Below are 23,358 nucleotides of genomic sequence, written 5' to 3'. Positions count from 1 at the left end.
TTTACTGAGTGCTTGTTCGATGACATCCACCACCAGGGGGACATCAATCCACTAACTGGTAGCTGTGGATAGTGAGAAAATCTGGCTGAAGGAGAAGCAGATCTGACCCCAGGGGACAAAGGCAGGCAGAGGCACCTAGTGTTCTGGTAGTGTGGCTCCTCCAGGGCTTCCCCATGGCTCCGCAGACAGAGGTGGTAGGAGGCAGGAGAGGCAGAGTTATCTCTGGAGAACCCAAAAGGGAAGCAGCAAGAGAGGACTCTAATGCAGGCCAAGCTGCAATGAGAAACTGCCTGGCCTGGAGCAGCCCTGTACCAGTGGCTGCAGCATTGCAGAAACAATGGCAGTGGTGGTGGTGGTGGGGATAGGTGGAAGCAGCAGTGGTGGTGGTGCCACAAGAAAAACTTCTTAGGGAGGTACTAACATGGGAAGCAGCCTCTCACCAGGCTCAAGCCAGAGGGACCTGAGAAGGGGGCAATGATGGCAGTGACAAGCAAGGGGCAGCAAGGAGGTCCTCAAAAGTGTCACATTTTCCCAGAAGAAAGGAAGGGATTCAAAGAACTGAAATCCCAGCAGTTGAGCATGTGTGATCTCAGTCAGAGCCATTGGTTTTGTTGTCATTTGGGTTGTGTTGTGTTTACTTTTCAGTATCATTCTCAAGAATTAAGCAAGATAACATGTGCAAAGCATCTAGCAGAGTGTGTGGGGTGTAGTCAGCAAATGGTGTTTTCTCTCATTGTTGGGCAACCACCAGTAGCACCATATCAGAATTAAAGCTGAATACAAGAATACTGTGTTAAGCTCTGTGGAAGAAACAATGATAAATTAGATATTGTCCATGTCTTCAGAGAGTTTACAATATGGAAGTGACATGATCATTCAAAAAACAGAAAGTGCAAAGTGCTGTCTGAAGCAGTGCCAATAAAGTGTTAAGTATGTTCATATATGTCCATATATACTTATACCTGGCATAAATTCCAGTGTGGGGGACTGGATAAGCTTTATGGAGAGACCTTGGGTCTTAAAGAATGGATATAATTTAGGCACGGGAAGCATGGGTAAAGGATAAAGAGGAAGAGAAGATAGTGAAGGAATAATAAGAAATTTAGGAGGAAAATCAAGATTAGAGTAGTAAAAATAAGGAAGAATTTCAAGCAGGAGATGATGAGCAAAAGTATCCAGTGTGAAGGACTTCTGCTTCTGGCTTTGATAAAGTTACTAGTACCAGCTCTCTTACTATAAATAGCTGTAAAACTGGACAAAATATATGGAGCAACTGTTTTCAGACACTGGAATTCAGGCAGTATTGAACTTTGATCCCTGGGGAAAGGGAAACACATGAGATGAACCCCTTGGTCACTTTGTCTTGTTTCCTGGAAGCACAGCAAAGTGGAGCCCAAGTTGATAACAGTTGCTTTACTGTTCTGAGGAGGCAGAGATAACAGTTCAGGGCTGTTGAGGTGGTTGGAATTTGTAGGTCAGGGTAATGAAGAGAAAGCTGCACAGAGAAACAGGTCCAGAAATCTGCATATGGGTACTGTAAAGTCTTTGGACAAATGCTAAGCTTCTCACTTTCTGGGTGAGAGTCTACAAAGTCTGGTGGCAAATAGCTACTGGGGAGCTGTAAGCTGGATGGAGATTCCAGAAGGTGCACAGAACTGGAGATGCAGATGTTCCGAGTGGAGATGTCCTCAGTGATTCCCTGGGGTTTTCAGTGAAGAACCCAGAAAGGCCAGGCAGTAGGAGCAGGGCTACCTAGCCCTGGACTCAAGGCTATACTACATCCAAATAAAGTTTAAAAACAGTTTGTAAAAATTAAGCTTACCCACTAGTAAATTAACGTAACAAAACTTAACGCTCTTTAAATCCAGACCTGATAATGTAGTATTTAGTGTCTAGCATAAAATTCAAAAATTACTAGATATGTGAAGAGGCATGACCACAATAGATTTTTTTAAGTCAAAAGAAACATACTCAGAGATAGCAGATATGTTAAAATTAGCAAGCAAAGGCTTTAAAACAACTCTCATAAATATGTTTAAAATTTTAAAGAAAATATGGACTCCAATAAATAGAAATTCTCACTAGAAAAGTGGAAATTATAAAAGAAAACCAGCTAGAAATTCTAGAACTGAAAACATGTAATACCTAAAATGAGAAAAAAAAAATCACTAAATGAGCTTAACAGCAAAATAGATTCCATAGAAGAAAAAAAAATAGTGACATTGAAGACATGGCAATATAAACGATATCAGCTGAAGCACATAGAGATAAAAGCACTGAAAAAAATGAACAGAGCCTCACTGACTTGTGGAATAGTATGAGGTGGCCTAACATCTGTGAAACTGGAGTTCCAGAAAAAGATGAACGAGAAATTGGGGAAGAAAATACATTTGAAGAAGTGGTAGCTGAAAAAATTCCCAATTTGGTGAAAAATATTAACCCATAAAGTAAGAATCTGAATAAACACCCTGCAGGACAAAAAACAAAGAAAACCACTCCTGGGTACATTATAACCAAGTTTATGAAAGCCGAGGATCAAAGAAAAAAGTCTTAATAGCAGTACAAGGAAAAGACCCATTCTGCGCAAGACCCAGGGGAACAATAATGCTGATTTATCAACAGGCCAAAAGAGAACTGAATAACACCTTTAAGGTGCTAAAAGAAATAAAACCTGTCAACCTGGGATGAGAAACCTAGTGAAAGATAAAGATCCCTTAAAAAATGAAAGAAAGGAGAAAAGAGAAAATGGGAAGGGAAGGGAAGAAGGGAGAGAGAAAGGAAAAGAGGAGAGAAGGAAGGAAGGAGGGAGAAAGCAAGAAAGAAAGAAAGAAGGAAGGAAAGAAAGAGAGAAAGAAAGAGAAAAGAAAAAGAAAGAATGAAAGAAAGAGAGAGAGAAAGAAAAAGAAAGAAAGAAAGAAAAAGAAAAGAAAAGAGAGAGAAAGAAAGGAGAAGGGGAAGAAGAAAAACACTGCCAAGCAAAAACCGAATGTGTCAATGGTACACATATACTATAAGAAATATTAAAGGAAGTTCTTCAGGCTAAAGGAAATGATACCAGATAGAAACTCAGATCAACATAAAAAAATGTCTAGTACTAGAAGTGGTAAATATGTGGGTAAATAGAAATTACTTTTTTCCTTGCCTGTTATTGAATAAGTAAAACTTAATTATAAAGCTGAGTTTTTGGTAGACATTGCAGTAGTCTGGGAGTCAGGAAATCTGGGATCTGGTCCACTTCTCTAACCTTAGGTAAGTGGCTTAATCAATACTTGATATTCCTCTCTAATTGGTAACAATTCAAGAAGTTTCTTTCTTTTTTTTTTTTTTTTTGAGATGGAGTCTCACTTTGTTGCCCAGGCTGGAGTGCAGTGGCGCGATCTTGGCTCACTGCAACCTCCACCTCCTGGGTTCGAGCAATTCTCCTGCCTCGGCCTCCTGAGTAGGTGGGATTACAGGCATGCACCGCCACGCCCAGCTAATTTTTTTTTTTTGTATTTTTAGTAGAGATGGAGTTTCAACATATTGGCCAGGCTGGTCTTGAACTCCTGACCTTGTGATCCGCCCACCCTGGCCTCCCAAAGTGCTGGGATTATAGGCGTGAGCCACTGCAACTGGCCTCAAGAAGTTTCTTTTTATCGTTGCTGAATACCTCAAAAGGGCAATCTACTTATTATTTCTTAAATTTAATGTATATATGAATTACCTAGGGATCTTGTTAAATTCAAGATACATTAATAAAGTTATTGTGGTATAGTAAAAAGACAGACAAGTAGATCAATGAAATTAAAAATATATATATATTCTTTTTTATCCCTTTTACTTCTAACTTATTGTTTATACTTATGCTTTATACATAAAGCATCTCTCTTATAAACTGTATAGCATTAGTTCTTGCTTTTTTATTCTGTTTGATAATCTCTGCCTGTTAATTGGAGTGTTTTGTTCACTTTACACTTAATAAAATTTTTGATGTTGAGGTTACAGCTACCATTATGCTATATTTTCTTCCATCTATTTGTTTTGCTTTGTCTCTTTTTTGTTGTTGTTCCTTTGTTTCTCCTTTTCTTCCTTCTTTTGAATTTGTTGAGAATTTTTTAATTATTTTTATTTTTATTTAATTTTATCTTATTTTGAGACAGGGTCTCACTTTGTTGCCCAGGCTGGAAGGCAGTGGCACGACCTCTGCTCACTGCAACCTTCACCTCTTGGGTTCAAGCAATTCTCCCACCTTAGCTTCCCAAGTAACTGGGACTACAGGCATACACCACTACCTCCGGCTAATTTTTGCATTTTTTGGTAGAGACAGAGTTTCACCATGTTGACCAGGCTAGTTTCGAACTCCTGACCTCAAATGATCTGCCCACCCAGCCTCCCAAAGTGCTGGGATTATAGGCATAAGCCACCACACCGGGCTCGAGAATTTTTAAATATTTTGTTTTATTTCCTCTATTGGATTGAAAACTATATGTTGTTGTTTTATTTTGGGTGATCTAGGGACTGAAATATGCATCCTGAGCTTAGCAGAATCTACTATGATTTCACATCACTACATGTGTAGTATAAAAAACCTACAAAGCAAATTTTCTGTTTTCCAATATGTTCTTTGCACTGTTGTCATACTTCTACATAAGTTAAGAGCTCCATGGTAAGTTTTATTATTTTTGCTTTAAATAATCAATTGTCTTTAAAAGAAATGAAATAAAGGTTGACATTAGAGCAATTCTAGAAAAATTCCTAGGTTTACTCTGATTACTGTATTTTCCAAATGTCATATGTGAAGTCCTTTACAGGCCCTACCTACTGGGTTGGATGAAGCAATCCTTGAGGGAAGTCACCGCTATAGTCCTGTTGGCTATCCCTCAGAATCTCTTCAAAATTCACCCTGGAGAAGGAGAAGAGAAAGATGCTTAGAGAGGAAGGGAAATACTGGCAAGGGGATGGGGAGAATGAAACCACTTTAAGACTGTATTTTAAAGGCTCGTTAAGCTTCACTTTTAATGCAGTATAATTTGAAGAGATATATTTTCTTTTGGAGGCAAGTTTTAAGACACTAGGCGGTTAGTTCACCCAGAGAGATGCTGGTAATTATATTTGAATTGTCAGTAATTCTAGTTCCATCACCAGAAAGCAAAATGCAAGTAGTAAAAGATGACTCTTTACTTGAAATCTGGGGGCGGGGGAAGAAAGAACTTTGCTTTTCTCAAGGTCATCTGGTATTCAAAGAAAATGTGTCATTGATGATTTCATAATATATAACATGAGAAATTGCATTAGTATAATTATGTTATGTTTTATCATCTTATTTTTTATGTAGAGAACAGATTGCCTTAAATCTGCAAGTATCATATTTGAGTTAAAATTGCATTCAACATACCATAAATATATACTTCCTAATCATTTAAATGTTTGCAATCATTGTGTATCTCAGTTAAAATATATGTTCACATTATACTTTAAATTTCTATTTCCTTTGGACATTATTGTATTTTGCAAGAACAGAAAGATTATCTAAAAATTTTCTGTAGTGACAATGGAAACCATGTTAACATCTGAATCATGTTCAATGTGAAAAAGAGAATTTGGGCCAATTTAACAGTTAGTACCCTTTCTTGGCAGAGAATGATAGAGCACTGCTGTAAAAAGGACTGCTTTCTTTTCTTTTTAAATCTGCAAAGTGTTACTAAGTACCATAGTCCCTCGCCTTTGGAAATACCATGACTTTTTGGGTCACCAGCTGTGTTTTATATACCAATGGAGAGTACAACTCATGGCCATTTTTTGCATTCTTAGTGCTATTCGTGGCTGTTTCTTTACCTCATGAGCTGTATGACACCTTTTATTTAAAGAAGTCCTCATGTTTGTGATCACTGTGCATCAGGTTATCAGGTCCATGGCTGGCCTTCCAGTTGTTCATCAGTCCGAGCTCACGAAAAGCAGACACAATTGGCAGAGTCATTGTGCTGTTCTGTTAGATTAAGTCACCCTGGTGGTATCCAAAAAATTTCTGGTGTAAGAATTATTTTTTTCTGTTTTGAATTAATGAAGCAGAAACACAAACTGTGAACATTGTCTGTAAATAGCCTTTGTTCTTTATGCAAAATGTCCTTGATGTTAAGGCCTGTAAGAAAATAGTATGTGTTATATTAGTTTTATAATATTAGTGTTCATGCAGAATGATGGTGGGAAAACCAGCTAGGTTTTATTTCCTACTGGTTATTATTGGTTGATGAATTCCTGTGAAGGTTTATGGCATTAGGTTAAATCATATGAAGTTGCTGTCTGTGTAGACAATTTCATATGACTCAACCTAACAGGAAACAAAGCAGCTTCAGTTCTAGGATACAAGATATAATTCAATTAATTCGCTCTACATCATTGTGAGTCTGCTGCAAATATCTTAAATTAATACATATAACTTAAAAATTGGAACTGGAAAGGCAAGATTTGTTTTCCTTTTATTCTTGCTTTGCTTTTACTCTGTGTCATTGCTCTCTTGCTTTCAAGGAAAATACAGACTCTATATATAGAACATCTCCCGACATATGCCATTCTGTAGGTCTTGAGGGGTAAACAAGTAAGAACACAAATATTACTTACTTAGTTGTGGGTTAAAGTCATCTTTCTATTATTCTAACAATAACTTAAACTTGCAGCTCTTCCTTAGTGAATTTTCACGAATTCTCTTCTCTCTAGAGAAGACTATTTCATCACAGAAATATATTAGAGGTATTAAAATGCCTTTCCCCTCTCTCTTCTTCCATATTTCTCCATTTGCAGTTTTATCTGTATGGAAAAGGAGCTCTGGTTGCTTTGGCCAAGACTTTTCAGTAGGAAATGCTTCAAAATACAAAGCAAGAGCTATTTTCAAGAAAGACCTTCTAAATTTATATTAGGTAAGTTAAATTTCAGATGTCCTCCTTTACAGCTAAAAGTAAACACATTTGATTTAATTATATCAATCAAAATGTACTTGCGTTCAAGTGTTGTTATATGTCAATACTCCTGGATAGATTTAAATTACATTGACAGAAAACATCCATTTCCTCACATTTTCAAATACCAAGCAAGCAGCAGAACCTAGTCTTTAGCATGGTTGTATTTGAAAAAAATGTAATCCAGCCAAGGCTGATCTTGTTTTTCCTTTATTCTTTAAGCCAGAAGCAATTACTTTTCATTTCAGGATTAAGCATCTGTAACGTTGCCACTCGTCGCTGAGGCTCCTGGTTTCAGCATGTCTCCTTGGTTCCCAGCCAGCTCTGGGTGTTCAGGTAGCAGCTGTGGCTGGGAGTGTCTCTCCAGCCCACATTCCTTGGCCATGAATTTTGCAGCCCTGTTTATCTGATGAAGACCTCCCAGTAGTGAATTGCTCATGACATTGTCACACAAACCTTAATGAATGATATGGAAAGATACTCAATATTTTTCCTCCCGGAATGCCTACCAATCCTCGGTGTCCCAGCCCCTTCACTCCAGCTGATCACCACAAAGGTTTGGTACTGAGATCCAGTGAGACGTTTGTCCTGCAAAAACCACATTCTCACTGGATGCCTACAAGTCCTGTCTATGGGACTGTTACCCAAGCCTGTTTAGAGAATTTTCAACAATTACATCTGCTCATTTGCTGAGTCTCACTTCTCTGCACTAATTATTGACTTCAATTTATATTTTTAATGTACAATTGCTATCATCAACTTCAGTGCATGAAGACCTCTCTTCCTTCTCTTCAAACCCATGACTTTGCTTGGGATAACAGGGATGGCTTTATAGCATGGCTTTCTCAGTATTTCATGTGTCTTCATTTTGCTTTCCCAAGTCAGATTGTAAATTCCTTGAGAAAGGAGGCCCTGAAAACTAGAAATACCTATACAGACAGATAGTTTAAAAAAAAAAAAAAATTGGACAGAAAGACATTTGTTGCTCTAAGAATCCAGAAAATTTGCCTTAACATGTTCAGAAGAGATCTTTGGCTACAATATACACTCCTCTCCTTTCCCCCGCCTGCCCTCTGCTGGAACTGCTAATGAGCAGTAAGATGGCAAAAGCAGGACATTGCATGGGAAATGTGGGAAAACAGGGGCTAGTCTGACTAGAAGGCGAGTTGAGTAACTGTGATTTGTGAGTCCACAATGTGATTTGAAGTCCTTCATGATGTGCCTCTGTATGACTAGCAACCTCCTCACAAGACTGTGTGGTTCACTGTACACAGAGATATGATTCGGCCTGCCTGCCTGAGATAGACCAAGTGGCCTTGTGTGTTCTTTTCCTCCTCTGTGCTTGTTTCATCTGCAGAACCATCTGATGGATGGCAGACAGCTGAACCAGGTACTGCCCCTTCCCAAACACAAATGCCCTCCCCACTCACAATTCCCCAGAGCCTTCACCACCTTCATCTATGAAAGGCATTTACTAGGGTCTAGCAAGACTGCCAATTTGGTAATGCAAAGCAGGAGATAAGTGTGAAACTCTAGACTGGTTTTCTGTTTCAAGGGGCAGCAGGATGTGACAGCTGCTGAGGCAGCCCTTTGCCCTTGGAGAGGAGAAGCAAGAGTGTAATCACTAGATGACCTCTCCCTCCTGCTGTCTCCTGGGTGGTAGGGACAGTCTCTCTCCCAACCCCACTCTTGGTCAGGTGGCTACATATTATGAAAAAGAGGAAGAAAAACATGTTTTTGCTTTTAAAATTATTATTAAGAGAGAGTACTCTTTGGGGAAGCAGAATCCATTAGCTGAATTCATTTCAGTATCTATGGTTAATTAAGTTAGGCAGCCTTAATGCAATTTTATTATGTAGCCTTTAAGAGCTGTTCTGGTAAATGCCCATCCTATAAATACTAGCACTACTTTATATGTGTGATATCCTTTTTGGAAGGGTAAATCTGAATTATTATCCAGATATTAATCTGCACACAACCCCATCCAGACAATGCAAAGGTGCTTCCTCATATTTTGAACATTGTTCAATACATTTAGAAGGGGAAAAACCGCTCAGATATGACTTTCTACAATTTTAAGTCAGTGGATAAGTCAGCCTGGTTGCATCCCAAAACATACTTTTGAACATCAATTTCACCTTACTCCTGACCAAGTAATTGATTTCTATATTTCATTCTGTAAATTAAACACTAGACTTTGAATTACTAGAAGAAATACACAGTTAGCCAATAAACCGTTCTTATAAAATGACAGTATTTTAATTTATTAGATGCATTAGCATGTATTCATGCCTAAGATTTCATCAATCAATTTTCCATTTTAAAAAGCGGTCTCTGGAAGCAACAGTGGAGAGATGCTGAGTTCCAAAAGCAATGTTGTGAAAGGCAGCAGGTCTAGCGTTCCAGGCACATGCTTAACTAAATTCTAGTCAATAACCATGTGGCTCCAAGTATAAACCCACAGTTTTTAAAGTATCTGCCTTCTGAACTGACTCTTTTGGAATGCCAAAATTTTAAAAAGAAAATATTTAAATTTCTCTATTTAAGAGGTGTGCTATGTTTGTTCAATATTGGAGCAACCTCTGATATTATTTTAAAATATTTATTTTGCCACTTTGACAGCCTTCTACACTGCTGTTGGGTTTTGATTTTGTTTACAGTACTAAATTTCAATAGTTGGCTTCAGATTAAATGCATATTCGTATGTTGTGGTGATTTTATTAATTAGTTGCTTTTGAAAAATCTTTTAAGCCGAAAGTCACTCCAAAATAGAAGCTCTAAGAATTACTACCACCAAGTTAAATTGAAGTCATGTATTCATTTCATTCAGTCATCAAAAATATATTTAACACACAGGACTTGACTAACTTATCCCTAAGCAAGGTAGGCATAGCACCTGGGGCCCACAATACTTTTAGAGGCCTATAAAAACAGTCTTTTAAATCAGAAGAAAAAAAAATTTTTTCTTTTAAAATCAGAAGAAAAAGATAAAATTTTAGGTCAAAGAAAGTATATATAATATTAATATATTCATTTTCATACCAGCATGATCATAAAATATAATTTTAAATTTTTTTTAATGAAGGAAGGGGCCCATGAAGGCAAAAGTTTCCAGGACCCGTAAAATGATAATGCAACCCTTCATGACATATGCCAAGTTTTATCTATGCTAGATTCTAGGTGTAAGAAGATATGTAGGGCACAGTTTCTGTACCCAAAGCACTCATAGTCTAATGAAGAAAATGGACATAAAACAGGCAGTTCATAATGTGGTTGGTTCCCTTGAAACTGTTTGAAAGAGTAATTACAAGCTGAAAAACACAAGGGTTTTACTACAAAATGCCATTTAACACATAGACTTGGCCTTATGTTTCTTTCAGTTAAACTTATACAAAAATTAGGTTTATATATACATATCTTAATGCTACATAGACAGTGTAAGTATATATGTTTGTTCATTTTAAACATTACTGATACTGCCATTCAGATCTGTAAGTCAGAATGTTCATTATTTTATAAGTACTGTCCATCAAAAGGACCACAAAGGAAGTTCCACGTGCTGGTATCAATGGTCCAATGAGGAAAATGAGAAGTGAGATCTAGTTCTCCCTAGCTTAGCGATGCTTACCTATGTCCTTTCAAGTTTTACCAAGATTTCAGAAATGGAACAGAATCCTGGCTGCACTTTCCCTCTTAATAAAATTTCACATATATGTGAGATTCCGCATTTATTTTTTTTTCTATTACTGTTTCTAATTCCAATAATTTGGGTAGTCACAATGTTCCCCTAAACCTAAGCTTCCTTGTTAATATTTGAGTCCATTTTTGCATTTTTTGATTGTCAATTAGAGAATGATTTCTGAACATTTTCTATTTTTAGAGCAATTTTACCTTCATTATCTTATTACACACACAAAAGCTTTTTGAATAAGTAGGACATCATAGGACATTCAAAAGAACACAGACTCAGACAAGCCTGGGTATGAATCTCAATTCTGCCAATCAAGCTGTATTACTTTGGTCACTTCATTTAACCTCATTTGCATCTCAGCTTCCTTATCCATAAAATGAGGATCATTATGCATGTCTCATAAAGTTGCCATAAGAATTAGGATAATGTATGTTAAGTGTTAGACCAGCACCTGAAATTTAGTAGAAGCTAAATAAGTAGCTGCTATTATTATTTGCCATATTTTATAAATTAGGAAACTGAAGCATAGACATATTCCTCATGCCAGTATAGGGGGGTAGGGCACCTAGTTATTACAGGCAAACTGCAGACTTTGTTTTGAACAAGGCTTATTGAAAATGAGGGTATACACTACAAAGTACAGAAGAAAAAGATGCAGAAAAAACACTGACATCAAACCAACCAGATAACCAATATATGTTTATTGGGCACCTTGTAAGTAGAAGACATTCTGTGTACAAGTTGGGCTACTTTGCAAATGACAGAATTCCAACTTGATCATGCAAAAAAGAGAATTTGCTGACTGATGTCACCCAAACACAGAATGTGGACAGCTGGTCCTACGGATGTCTGGACTCAGTGGCAAGTACACTTTTAGGGCTTATACTCTCTATTTCTGATGTATGTTTCCAGTTCTCTTTGCAGATGAGCTTTCTCCATGCCATGGGGAACATGAATCCTAGCAACTATGATCTCTCATCTCATCCTAACTAAGCAGTTCTACCAGCAAAGAAAGAGAATTTCTTTTTCTTTGTCTGCAGTTTGAAAACAATCCTAAGAATCACTTGCATACCAATTTAGGTCACATACTCTTCCCTAAGCCAATCACCAAGCCAGGAAGATGGGGTAATATAATTGGTCCAATTAGGAGTACATGACATGTTAGGAACTTGAGACCAGCGTGGCCAACATAGGGAAATCTCATCTCTACAGAAATACAAAAAAACTAGCTGGGCGTGATGGCACACACCTGTAGTCCCAGCTACTTGGGAGGCTGAGGTGGGAGGATCACTTGTGCCTGGGAGGCAGAAGTTGCAATGAGTGGAGATCGCACCACTGCACTCCAGCCTGGGTAACAGAGCAAGACCGTCTCAAAAAAAGGAGAGTACGTTACTGTTGTCATTAGAATAGAGGGAAGTGCATTGGGTGAGCAAAAATCATAACCTTTACCTTTAATGAGTTATAATAGAGAAATTAATATTTTAATGGTAGAGTTGGCTCAAAGAGCCAAGAGGCCAGAATCTCAGAATGTCTGGCTGAGATGCCATGAGCCCTGAGTGGACATGTCACATGGACTGCTCAGCCAGGAAGGGAGGCCTGTCATACTTCTGTCCCCCACTTGTGTTATCTCAATAGATTACAGACTTAAATTTATTTCTTAATATGCATACTATTTAAAGAAGGAAGTTATAAACATTTGGGCATTATCTTAGAGAAAGCAGAACTTTCTAAAGAGAGTGACTAGAGGCTGGACCACAGACTAACATCCCTGTTGGTTGAAAAATTGCAGGCTGTCTTGTCCTGTTGGAAAGCATATTCTGTCAGATTGCTTAATGCTTTTCCTTCCTGTAGCATGGGCTTGGGGGAGTGGTACTCAAAGCAGACTTACACATTGGATTATATAGTGAATGAACTTTTCTTAATGGCTTTGCTGGGTTTATTTAAGACATTGAACTGTTTGCCCTTGTCTCTAGTAATTCAATGACTACTCATCATTACATTAGTGGGAGAACTATTATACTGTATTAGAGATATGGAGATCTTGTGACTGGGTGAGGAGTCAGTGTTTTGACTTTTTATGCCAACATCATTATTTTCCCACTCATTTCACATTTCTCCTGTCAGTTCAGCCCTCAATTCAAGGTTACCTTGATTACTTTCAGGTCTTTTAGTCATGAATCTTTCTAAACTATTTTTACCTCAAAATGTTCCTATCTTTTCATGTACTCACTTTGTCTTCTTTTCTGTCTCAAAATTAGAGGTTTTCCTAGTCTTTTCCAGCACTAAATTCTTCCCTCTTCCACCTCCTTAGAAAACTAACTTCATTCATTACTTCATCTTCTATTTGCATTTTCAACTATTCCTCTTCATTGTTTCTTTCTCCACTTATGCACCACAAGCCTACCTCTTGAAACAGTATCAAATGAGATCATGTATGGGAAAGTGCTCTGTTACTCTGAAGTGGAATATAAATATGGAATAATATCATAATCCTGTCTTTCTTCTTCCCTCCATGATCATTTCAAAAAACCGTCACTATAAAGTATTTTTTAATTTTACTATATCACTGTTCAACTCATTACCTAATGTCTTAAAATCTGACTCTGTCTCCTAAAATACTATGTTGGGGGTTCATAACTTTATTTTCCAGTATTTGATGCAGTTAACTACATCCTCCTTCCTTGGTTTCTGTAACCTCATAACCTTGGTTTGCCTCCTCTCCCTTTAACCATTCCTCTTTCCTTCAATGTCCATCTTTTCCCATCTACCTCTAAATGTGAGTGGTATCTATCATTCTGTCCTTGCTTCTCTCCCTCTCTCTCTGATTTTCATAAATACTCCTTGAAACCACCAACAAATTCTTTTCTTCAACCTCTGTTAATTGCCTGCTGAGAATTTTAACTTAGATGTCCCACAAGACCCCAAAGAAAATGTATTTTAAAATAAACTCTTACCCCACTCCAAATATCTTCCACCTTATCTCAGCCAATAGTGTTACTCTTTTACTGAGTCACCTAGGCTTGAAACCCTAGTTCCGTGATTCATTTTTTCCTCCTCTTTATCCCTGAATCTAATATCAGCCATATTTTACAGATATGTACTCTGTCTCTGCCTTTTCTTCCTTCAGGTAGTGATAGTTCAGGCTGCTGGGATAGCACATAGCCTATTATGTTTGCTTTCAGTGGGGTTGTCCAAACATATTTTGTGGTCATACTCTTTTTCCCTTCTTTGTTCCTTAGCCCTTTTCTGGGCTGAATAACCATTTTAACTTTATTCACAAAGACCACTAAATCTTCTATGCTAATATTTTCTCAGAACTTGCACTAAACATGTTTAGAATAGCTAGAATGGCCTGTATAACATGCCTGGTAAGTAACAGCTGGGTGCAAGTTGACTATTGTTTATAAGTAGTGGCATAACAAAAATACATTTCATAGCTATATGTCTTTATTAATTTGCATTTTCAAATACAGTCAGCATCTTCATATTAGCAGATTCAACTGTACTTGATTCAGAATGCTGAAATTTTGAGGATCCAAAGACATGCTAATGAATACACACTGAACATGTTGCCTGAGTTTTAATACTTTTTCACCAATCATCAGAATATAATTCTGGTTTATGTCTAACCTCATCAGAAACATCACCTTTCAGGCTCTAGGATTCTAGCTCTCTAACCTTGTTTCTGCAGATCCCATTAGCAAAAAAATGATTAAGGAAAGCTTCAGTTTTCCCAGTTTTGACATTAAGGGTATTTGATGCCACAGTAGCATACTGTGCAACTGTAAAAAGAATAGAGAAGCTCTTTATGTGTCTATATGGAAAGATCTCTATTAGGAAATGAATGTTCATGTCTCCCTCAGAATTCATGTGTTTAAGTCCTAACCCTCAATTTGATGATGATATTTGGAGATGAGGCCTTTGGGATGTAATCAGGGTTAGATGAGGTTATAAGGGTGGGACTCTCATGATGTGATTAGTGCCTTTATAAGAATAGATGCCAGAGAGCTTGCTGGTTCTCTCTCCGCCATGTGAGGACATGGTGAGAAGGCAGCCATCTGAAAACTGGGAAGAGAGCCCTCACCAGAATCTGACCATGCTGGCACCCTGATCTTGGACTTTCAGCCTCCACACTGTAAGAAAATTAATTTCCATTGCTTAAACCACCCAATCTATAGTCTTCTGTTATGGCAGTCTGAGCTGACTAATATAATCTCCAAGATTTATTATTATAATCATTATTATTATTATTATTATTATTATTATTTTGAGACAGTCTTGCTCTGTCATCCAGGCTGGAGTCCAGGGGTTTGATCTCACCTCACTGCAATCTCCACCTCCTGGTTCAAGTGATTTGCCTTCCTCAGCCTCCTGAGTAGTTGGGGTTACAGGTGTGCACCACCACACCTGGCTAATTTTTTGTATTTTTAGTAGAGACGGAGTTTCACCATGTTGGACAGGCTTGTCTCGAACTCCTGACCTCCAGTGATCTGCCTGCCTCAGCTTCCCAAAGTGCTGGGATCATAGGTGTAAGCCACCACACCTAGCCTCCAAGATTTATTTTTAAGTAGGGGAGAAAAGGGTGCCAAAGTATACTGCAATGGGAGTAAAAAAAAAGGGGAAATATACTTGTACTGGCTTGCATATATATTTTTTAAATCTTGGGAAGTGTAAATGAGAAACTGATAATGTTGGTTACCTGTTTTGTGGGGATAGGCAGATAGAGAATAGGGGAGGAAAGGAGACATTGCTATATATCTTTTATACTATTTGATGCTTGAACTATGTGAATGTGCTACCAGTTCAAGAAATTAAATAAAATTTACTTTTTTAAAGAAATAAAACAAAAACATTTAATAACAAAAACATTTAATTTGGAAAAATAAGATTATATTCAAAGAAGAAAAATACTGATTATGTTGAAAGAGGATGGCTGACTAGCAGAATAACTAAAGCAGAAGTTTACATTTGATGCAGGCACAATTTGAACAAGATGAAGGAATAGGAGCAGATGTATTAAATAGCTTTCCCAGTCAGCTCTTTAATAACCCCCATGACAGTGTAAACAGTTCTTATTGTCTACTGCCCTTTTCTTGGATCTGGATACTGCCAGCAGAGCTGGAACTGCCCACATGACATGTATTCAATTGAAAGGTGACAACCACAAGTTCTCAATACTCTCAGTAATGCTCAGATGGTGCCTGAAAGTAACACCTTCTCCTTCAACTTCCCTTGGTTGGAGGTCCTAAGTATAAGGAGAGCAACTACTGAGAAAAGGACCCAGTCATCCATTTGAAAGAGGTTAATGTCTCATCCAAGAACACAAATGTAACTTTTCTCACAACCTACTTTGGCCAATTAAACATCCAATTGTTTTACAGACACTATATCATATTGCCCCAGAGCATTGTCCTTATGTAGTTCTGATCATTTTATTTCTGTTTAATATCTATCAAAGAATTATTCTCTATTAGTTTCAGGGTAAAATCCAAAATTCAAAATATGATATTCAAAGACTGGTCATCAGGCTTCGGCCTATCTCTCTACCCACATTTGCTCATTTTGAGCTGTTTTGCCATGACCCCAAAGTGCTTTTCTTTCTCAGACCTCCATACCTTTTTAAATGCCATTTTCATTGCCTGGACTACTCTTCTATTTCTTCCTTTTGATGATGCTTTTCCAAATTAAAGTGAGTGTTCTTTTTCTAATATCACCCTGTATTTATTGCATACCATTGAGATTCTCTATGTGCTTGTCCTTTCTATCAGACTCGAGAAGTTCAGGGACCATGGCATATTCAATTTGCATCTCCAGTGCTGGCATCCAGTAAGCATTTGATGGTTGAATGAATGAAGAAATATGTAGTCTAGCTGAAGTTTTAAAGACAGAACATTGTAGTACCCTATAATAAAATCCTAACCAAGGCTTAGGAAAAGTGCCTTGCAGGAGGATTCTAACTCTGCATTTTAAGAGTGTAATTCAGCCTCAGATTGACTTGTAAGAGCTGAATGCTGTCAGGACAATTCTCCCCGAGCCTTCTGATTTTTTGGAAGGCTTTCAATTTTGCAGATTTGTGTGTGTGTGGTTTGAAAACTCTGGTGAGCACTGCCATACTGAGGTAGTTCTTTGACAATCTCCTCTGTTTAAAAGCGTTTTACTTCTCATATTCTAAAGCATAGATGACAGCTTGCAATCCAGTGGATTTTCATCCTTATCTCCTGAAAACCACATTTCTTAGGCATTGTGGTGGCAAAGTTCCATATCAATGAAAATCATCCCACGGAAGTGAGTCTTCAGCTCAAACCTCAGATCCACATTTGCTTGTCAGAGAGCAACAGTGACAGCAGGGCAAACTCAACCACTTTGTAGTTAGATGTCTTTCTCATGTGTCTTTCTCAAAGATGTTCTTTTAAAATGTGAAATTTCCAGAAAAATCTAACAGTTTCTAGCCAAAAGAGTTCACTTCCCAAGCTAAAGGGGTTGATCTTGGTGGGCTTCAGTTGTGTCAATAGGCCACTAGTGAGGCAGACTTCAGAGATAAGCCATCTTTTGTTAATTCAGTTCACTCTGAACAAAACAGACAGAATGAATGCTTGAACCCCACCTATTTAGACATGCTTGCATAAACATGGCTTCATAATTGTTTTCAGAGTCCACTGACTTTAATTGTCCTATGGATGCTGTTTAAATGCCTCCACTGATAAATTTAATGTGTTAGTGCTCATTTTCTATAGTAATGAGCATAGTCACAAGCCTGAGTTCAGTATACATTTGAGCAAAATCCTGGCACTAATCTCAATATAAATAGCACATTTGATCTTACTGACATGTGGCTGAAGGCAAAACGTAAATCCAACAAAATTTGCAGGACTTTAGTTCTGATGCCATTTTTTGTAAAGTTTGGGGATAAAAATGATAGGAGTCCTGGAATATTTTTCCCACTCTAGGATTTTAGTTATTCTGCAGTTACCAAATCGGCAAAATTTCTGAATTTGTCCTCCTCCAGGAAACACTGTCTTAATTAAATAATTAATTAAGCTCATTTAAAAGCCAGTGGTTCTCCTGTGGTTTGCTTCCATAATTGCCTCTTTACTCATTAAAAAAAAAAAGAAAAAAAACTATCTAAGTTAACTCTTTTATTTGTTCTTAATACGATTCTTTACCTAGTCTATGCAATTGTTTCTCATATGGCTTAAATGTCTCTCTGTGTTGTCATTGTTGGTATCTGTAGAAAATTGTTAGGTCCCAAAAGGCAAGACCTGAGTATCCTTACTTTCTGTGGTGCCCACACAGCATTATATGATATTAAACAGGTAATAATGATTTTAGTGTGATGAAGACAGGAATCTGTAGCATGCTGATGTAATGTGAATTTAACATCAAAAAATTAAGTTACTGAAGCTCTGGTATGCTATTCATAGCACACAGTAACCTGTATCAGTTACTAAGATGGGTTTAGTATTATGTGAAAGCAGTTGATGAAATGTTCCAAATAGCCAACTTCCAATGACTCAGAGTACATGTGTCCCTTAAATTGCTCACCTGCTTTTGCTCTCGAGCTATGTTTCAGCCTTGATGTTTCCAGAAAGAGGCTGGAAAGGAGGTCAAATCAGCCAACTTATACATTTTGGTGGTTCTGGTGATAGGGTTACCATGAGAGATGGTGATAATGATTGTTAAACCATTATTTTTAGGGATTAATGTGGAATTTACATATTGATGGTCAGTTTGCATCAGTAAATTGACATGCATTATCAAATGCACTGTTTGTAGAACTGTGGAGAAATTCCTTTTTCTATCAAAAGGTCTACATGGTTAGTCTGACTGTAGATCTTTTATCGACATTCTAGTCTTGATGGACTAGCAGAGCTCAGAGGAGCAAGCCTTAAACACAGAGCACAGTTTCCTAGAAGTAAAGAATTTAACCTTTGTTCTAGTCCTTCTTTCTGTCAGCCTCATCAGCAAGAAAACTGTGAAGTTTGATTTCAAATGAATCATCCTTGGCAGCATTTTTCCTGCTAAAACCACTTATCTGTCACTTTATGGAAATTGCTACTTGCCCTCAGTGGTATGCAATATTAGCTCAGACATTACACATAATTCATTATACCACAAAGTTGAATATATATATATATAATACATATAAATATATTATACATTAAACATAAGTAAATAGGTAGATAGATAAAATTTCTCCTGAACCAGCTATGTATCAATAAACTCAGCAGTTTTACAGTTAAGTTCTGAAACCACAGCCTTTTGGTCACTTGTCGCCGGTATTCTTCCAAGAGAGATTAAGAAATGTTTGGCCTAGAGGCAACCTTTAAAATGTACTGAGAAGTGCATTTTTGCCAGCTCTATTAATATTACTTCTACCTAGATGACCCACATATTTCTTGATATTCTTTAAATGTTTGCAAATTGGGTTTATAACATTTCCTCCTCCTTCAAAACAACCCCAGCCCCTTAGGCACTGTGTCTTTAAGACATAGCATTAGAGAATTTTTACTCCTGGAGTGTGTATCTACAATCAAATATGATCATATGCTTTATTCTGAATTGAAATTAGCTTTATGACTTCTACAATCAGAGTGAGTGTTGGGCTTAATGAGTTGAGACTAGATAACAGAAGATGCATCTTCCACAAGCTGTAGCACTGAGTCCCCACATTTCTCATACGGGTCTGCGATCCATGGTCTGCAGTTCAGAAATCCAAAGGGCTCTGAAAAGCAAAAGTTTTAGTAACAAAATTTGGTGGCCAAAATTGATATGAAGCTTTATAGTCCCCATTCATCTCACTTAATGGAAATATTAATATGCTTGATTATGGGTTGCTGCCCAGGACCCACTGGGGGTGTTACACAAACAGCTACACTCACCATATTACCTTCCTAAAATCCAAAAAGTGTCACATCTGGCATCAAATATTTTGGATAAGGAATTGTTAACTGTACCTTTCCTTAAAATACTAAAGATTTTTGACTGAGGAGAGCGAGCCAATCAGGTTTTTAAGTTCATGAAAGGCAAATCCTTCCAGCATGAGAAAACCAAGAAGCGGGGCAGCTACTAGGGAGATTCAATCCCTGTCCAGGTCAATTCTGTCAAGTTTGACAGCGAGTGGCCTGGGGCCATCTTTGGTGACACAGGGGTGATGATCAGAGACCACTCACTTTCTCCCGTGGACCTGGGAACCCTCAGCTCCGTAGACGAGGGTCTTGATGAGGGCAGAAGTTTAGACTTTACAATGTAACATCCTCTCTGGTCCTTTTCTGGGTTCCTAGTTTTGTACAGATTTGTTTTTGAGTGTTGGTCAAAATAAGGGGACAAAATAAGGGGAATATTATCTTTTAATTCTTTTTTTTTTTTTTTTTTTTTTTTGACAGTCTCACTCTGTTGCCCAGGCTGAAGTGCAATGGCATAATCTCTGCTCACTGTAATCTCTGCCTCTCAGGTTCAAGTGATTCTCCTGCCTCAGTCTTCTGAGTAGCTGAGACTATAGGCATGCGCCACCATGCCCAGCTAGTTTTTGTATTTTTAGTAGAGATGGAGTTTCACCATTTTGGCCAGGCTGGCCTCGAACTCCTGACCTCAGGTGATCCGCCCGCCTTGACCTCCCAAAGTGTTGGGATTACAGGCGTGAGCCACCATGCTGGGCCAAAAATTCATTTTTATTATTGTCCTCTTCTTCCTTTTCTGTGAAAGTCCTCATCCTAAGAAGTTTATATATTTTATATTAAATCATTTCCTGTCGATTTTTGTTGTGATTTTCAAAGGTGGATTCCCATAGATAAAATCTTAGCTATTGCCCAAGACATAGTAAAGGGTCACATGTATGAATTTTTATAATTGGAAGGAAACTCTGCCTTTGTGAGTACACATGTCCATCCACATTTCATCCCTCCATCCCTCAAAACCCTAGTGAGGGGCATTAAAGAATGGTTGATGTATATGCAATGTCTGTTAAGCATGCACTATGTATTTCATCCTCATTTACTGGGTCTGAGATTGAAGTTTTTAGCCAGCATGGACCTAACCTACTTTTTGAGATAAAATATACTGTTTTATTACAGGCAAAATTCTGGTGTGGTGTGAATGCTGTGGGTCAGTCTGAATATATTTTTTTTCTGTAATTTTATCATTATTATATGATTGCAATACCTGCTTTGTTTTTTAATTGGAAAGCAACTTTTTCTACTGTTGAAAGATATTTTTTGACAACTTGACCCTTCCTAGTGTTGAGTACTAAGTTGAGGACTGCATCTTCCTGTTTTTTACATTATAGAGAACAAAATACTATTGATTTGAAAAATACATACGACTTGGTATCTCTATCTTGGTTGCAGTGGTGATACAGAATTGGTTTCATTAACTCCTACATAATTGGTAATCACTGATCAAGAAAGTGGGAAAACAAAACTTTAAAACCTCAATCCTCAGTAGAAAGCAGGTTACATTAGGTCAATTTATAGGTAATCTATGTATGTGCTAATGGGATTGGAAACAACCTTACAGAGCACATTACCTGATAAACTTGAGTGGAGTGAGTTTGGGAGAACAAACTAACAGGATTATTGTGCCTCCTAGTTGGTACATGGGAGCAACTGACATGCCCCCTTCAGAACTTAACTGTTAGTAACAGTGGCGGTAACAACACAAACCAGTGATGTTGGATTTAGGCCAACATCTAAAGCTCTTAGGCCAAGCTGGCCAGACTGTATGGCTGCAGGAAGTGACTGGCCAGTGGCAGTGCTCAGCCAGACCAAGATGAGGAGGGAAGAGTCAATAAGCTTTCTGGAGGCTAAAGTGTTCCCGTGGTGGGAAAGTGTGCCCCCAGCCTTCATGGATGAGTTATTGGTCTTAAAGTTGGTCTCCTCTTGTTAGGATTTCACACTCATTAAATAACCTGATAATAACTTGGCTTTCCACGTAACTGCCTCTAGGAAGAAAAGTACTGTTCATGTTGACATAGGTATTTCAGTCTGCATGGTAAAAGTTCTATATCTTACTACAAAATAATAAACTAGCTGGTTTATAATGTGTAAAAAAGATTTTTGAGAAATCATTGGGGGTGGTATCATATTAAGTGATATCATCCATATGGGTAGTTGTTCTCATAACATCTTGTATATAACTATAACACTTATCATAATGTACTAATCATTTGTTTTCAATCTTTTAATTTGGACTAGACATAACCCTTTCAGAGAGAAATTGTCTTTAGGCTAGGTAGGTGGCTCACATCTGTAGTCCCAACACTGTGGGAGGCCGAGGCAGGTGGATCACCTGAGGCCAGGAGTTTAAGACCAGCCTGGCTAACATGGTGAAACCCTGTCTGTACTAAAAATACAAAAAGTAGCTGGGTGTGGTGGTGCACACTTGTCATCCCAGCTGTTCAGGAGGCTGAGGCAGGAGAATCACTTCAACCTGGGAGACGGAGGCTGCAGTGAGCTGATATCGCGCCACTGCACTCCATCCCGGGTGACAGAGCGAGACTCCATCTCAAAAAAAAAAAAAAAAAACAAGAAATGATTTTTATTATTTTATAAAGTATATGCTTCTTAAAGAAAAATTGGAAAATACATAAAATTTAAAAAAAAAACAAAAATCATATATAATCCCACTTCTTAAAGATAACAAAAGTTACTGTTATATTTTATTAAGCCTTTTCACCTATATATGTTCTTAAAGTAAAACTGTGATCATACTAAAACATTGTTTTCAAAAGCATTATTTTTAATGGCTACAGAATATCCCACAGGTATGGATGTACCATGATTTATTTAACTACTCTTTTATTATAGGGCTTTCCAATTGTTTCTGATTTTTAATTTTAATTTAATTAATTAATTAATTTATTTATTTTTGAGACAGAGTCTTGCTCTGTCGCCCAGGTTGGGGTGCTGTGGCACTATCTTGGGTCACTGCAACCTCCATCTCCCCGATTCAAGTGATTCTTGTGCCTTAGTCCCCTGAGTAGCTGGGATTACAAGTGCTCGCCACCACGCCCAGCTCCTTTTTGTATTTTTAGTAGAGATGGGGTTTCACCATGTTGGTCAGGCTGGTCTCGAACTCCTGTCCTTAGGTAATCTGCCAGCTTCAACCTCCCAAAGTGCTGGGATTACAGGTGTGAGCCACAGCACCTGCCTGTTCCTGATTTTTAAAAAGATGAATAGAGAAACCGTTTCTTAATCAGATCATTAGCCACAGTATCTAGCACACTTAGTCATTTAATATCAAAGTATTGAATTGAAAAGTTATTTTCATCTGAGATCCTATCCCAAATAGGTTTCGTTAGGTTTCATTAGAAGCTTAAGAGGAATCTTGACAAAACGAACTCCAGAGCACATACATTTTGGTGTGAAAGGGAGCAGTTTAAGCCTGTGCTGAGAGGTGACCCAGGGATAGGGAACTACTAACAGTGTGTCGGGTGGAGCAGGGGTACATAGAAGAATTTCTAAGGTGAATGTTGACTCTGTCACAGTTTTACCTACTGACAGAAGTGTTGAACCATCCACAGTGGGTTAGTTCTCCCACTCTTCTGAAGAATGAGCTGTTTTGTCACTTGTTCTGTTTCTCTTTTAATTGTTCACAGTTTTTCCTATGAGAGCAGACATGTGCTCTTTGAATTTAATTGAATGTCTGCTTCAGAACAATGTGACAAGGAAATATTATCTTCTTAGATTTCAGTATGTGTAAGATGGGCATAGTCGTTTATAAAAATTCCCAAATCAGAAT

The 23,358-nt window shown here is 37.8% G+C and overlaps 1 protein-coding gene across 3 annotated transcripts in view; it reads left to right on the top strand.

Moving 5' to 3' along the window:
* The window catches only part of DDAH1 (dimethylarginine dimethylaminohydrolase 1), a 254,705-nt gene that overhangs the window by 74,716 nt on the left and 156,631 nt on the right, over nucleotides 1-23,358 (top strand). For 2 of the 3 annotated variants that reach the window (XM_025377516.1, XM_025377522.1), the window contains one exon: nucleotides 6,778-6,893. The exons of the other annotated variant lie outside the window; for it this stretch is intronic. The gene's annotated coding sequence lies outside the window, so the exon portion shown is untranslated. The remainder of the gene's footprint in view (nucleotides 1-6,777; nucleotides 6,894-23,358) is intronic. 3 annotated transcript variants of the gene reach the window in all.

Source organism: Theropithecus gelada, chromosome 1 (assembly GCF_003255815.1).
Source record: "Theropithecus gelada isolate Dixy chromosome 1, Tgel_1.0, whole genome shotgun sequence".
Lineage (NCBI taxonomy): Eukaryota > Metazoa > Chordata > Mammalia > Primates > Cercopithecidae > Theropithecus > Theropithecus gelada.
Note: the sequence above shows the minus strand (reverse complement) of the source record. Positions and strands in the feature narration are given on the sequence as shown.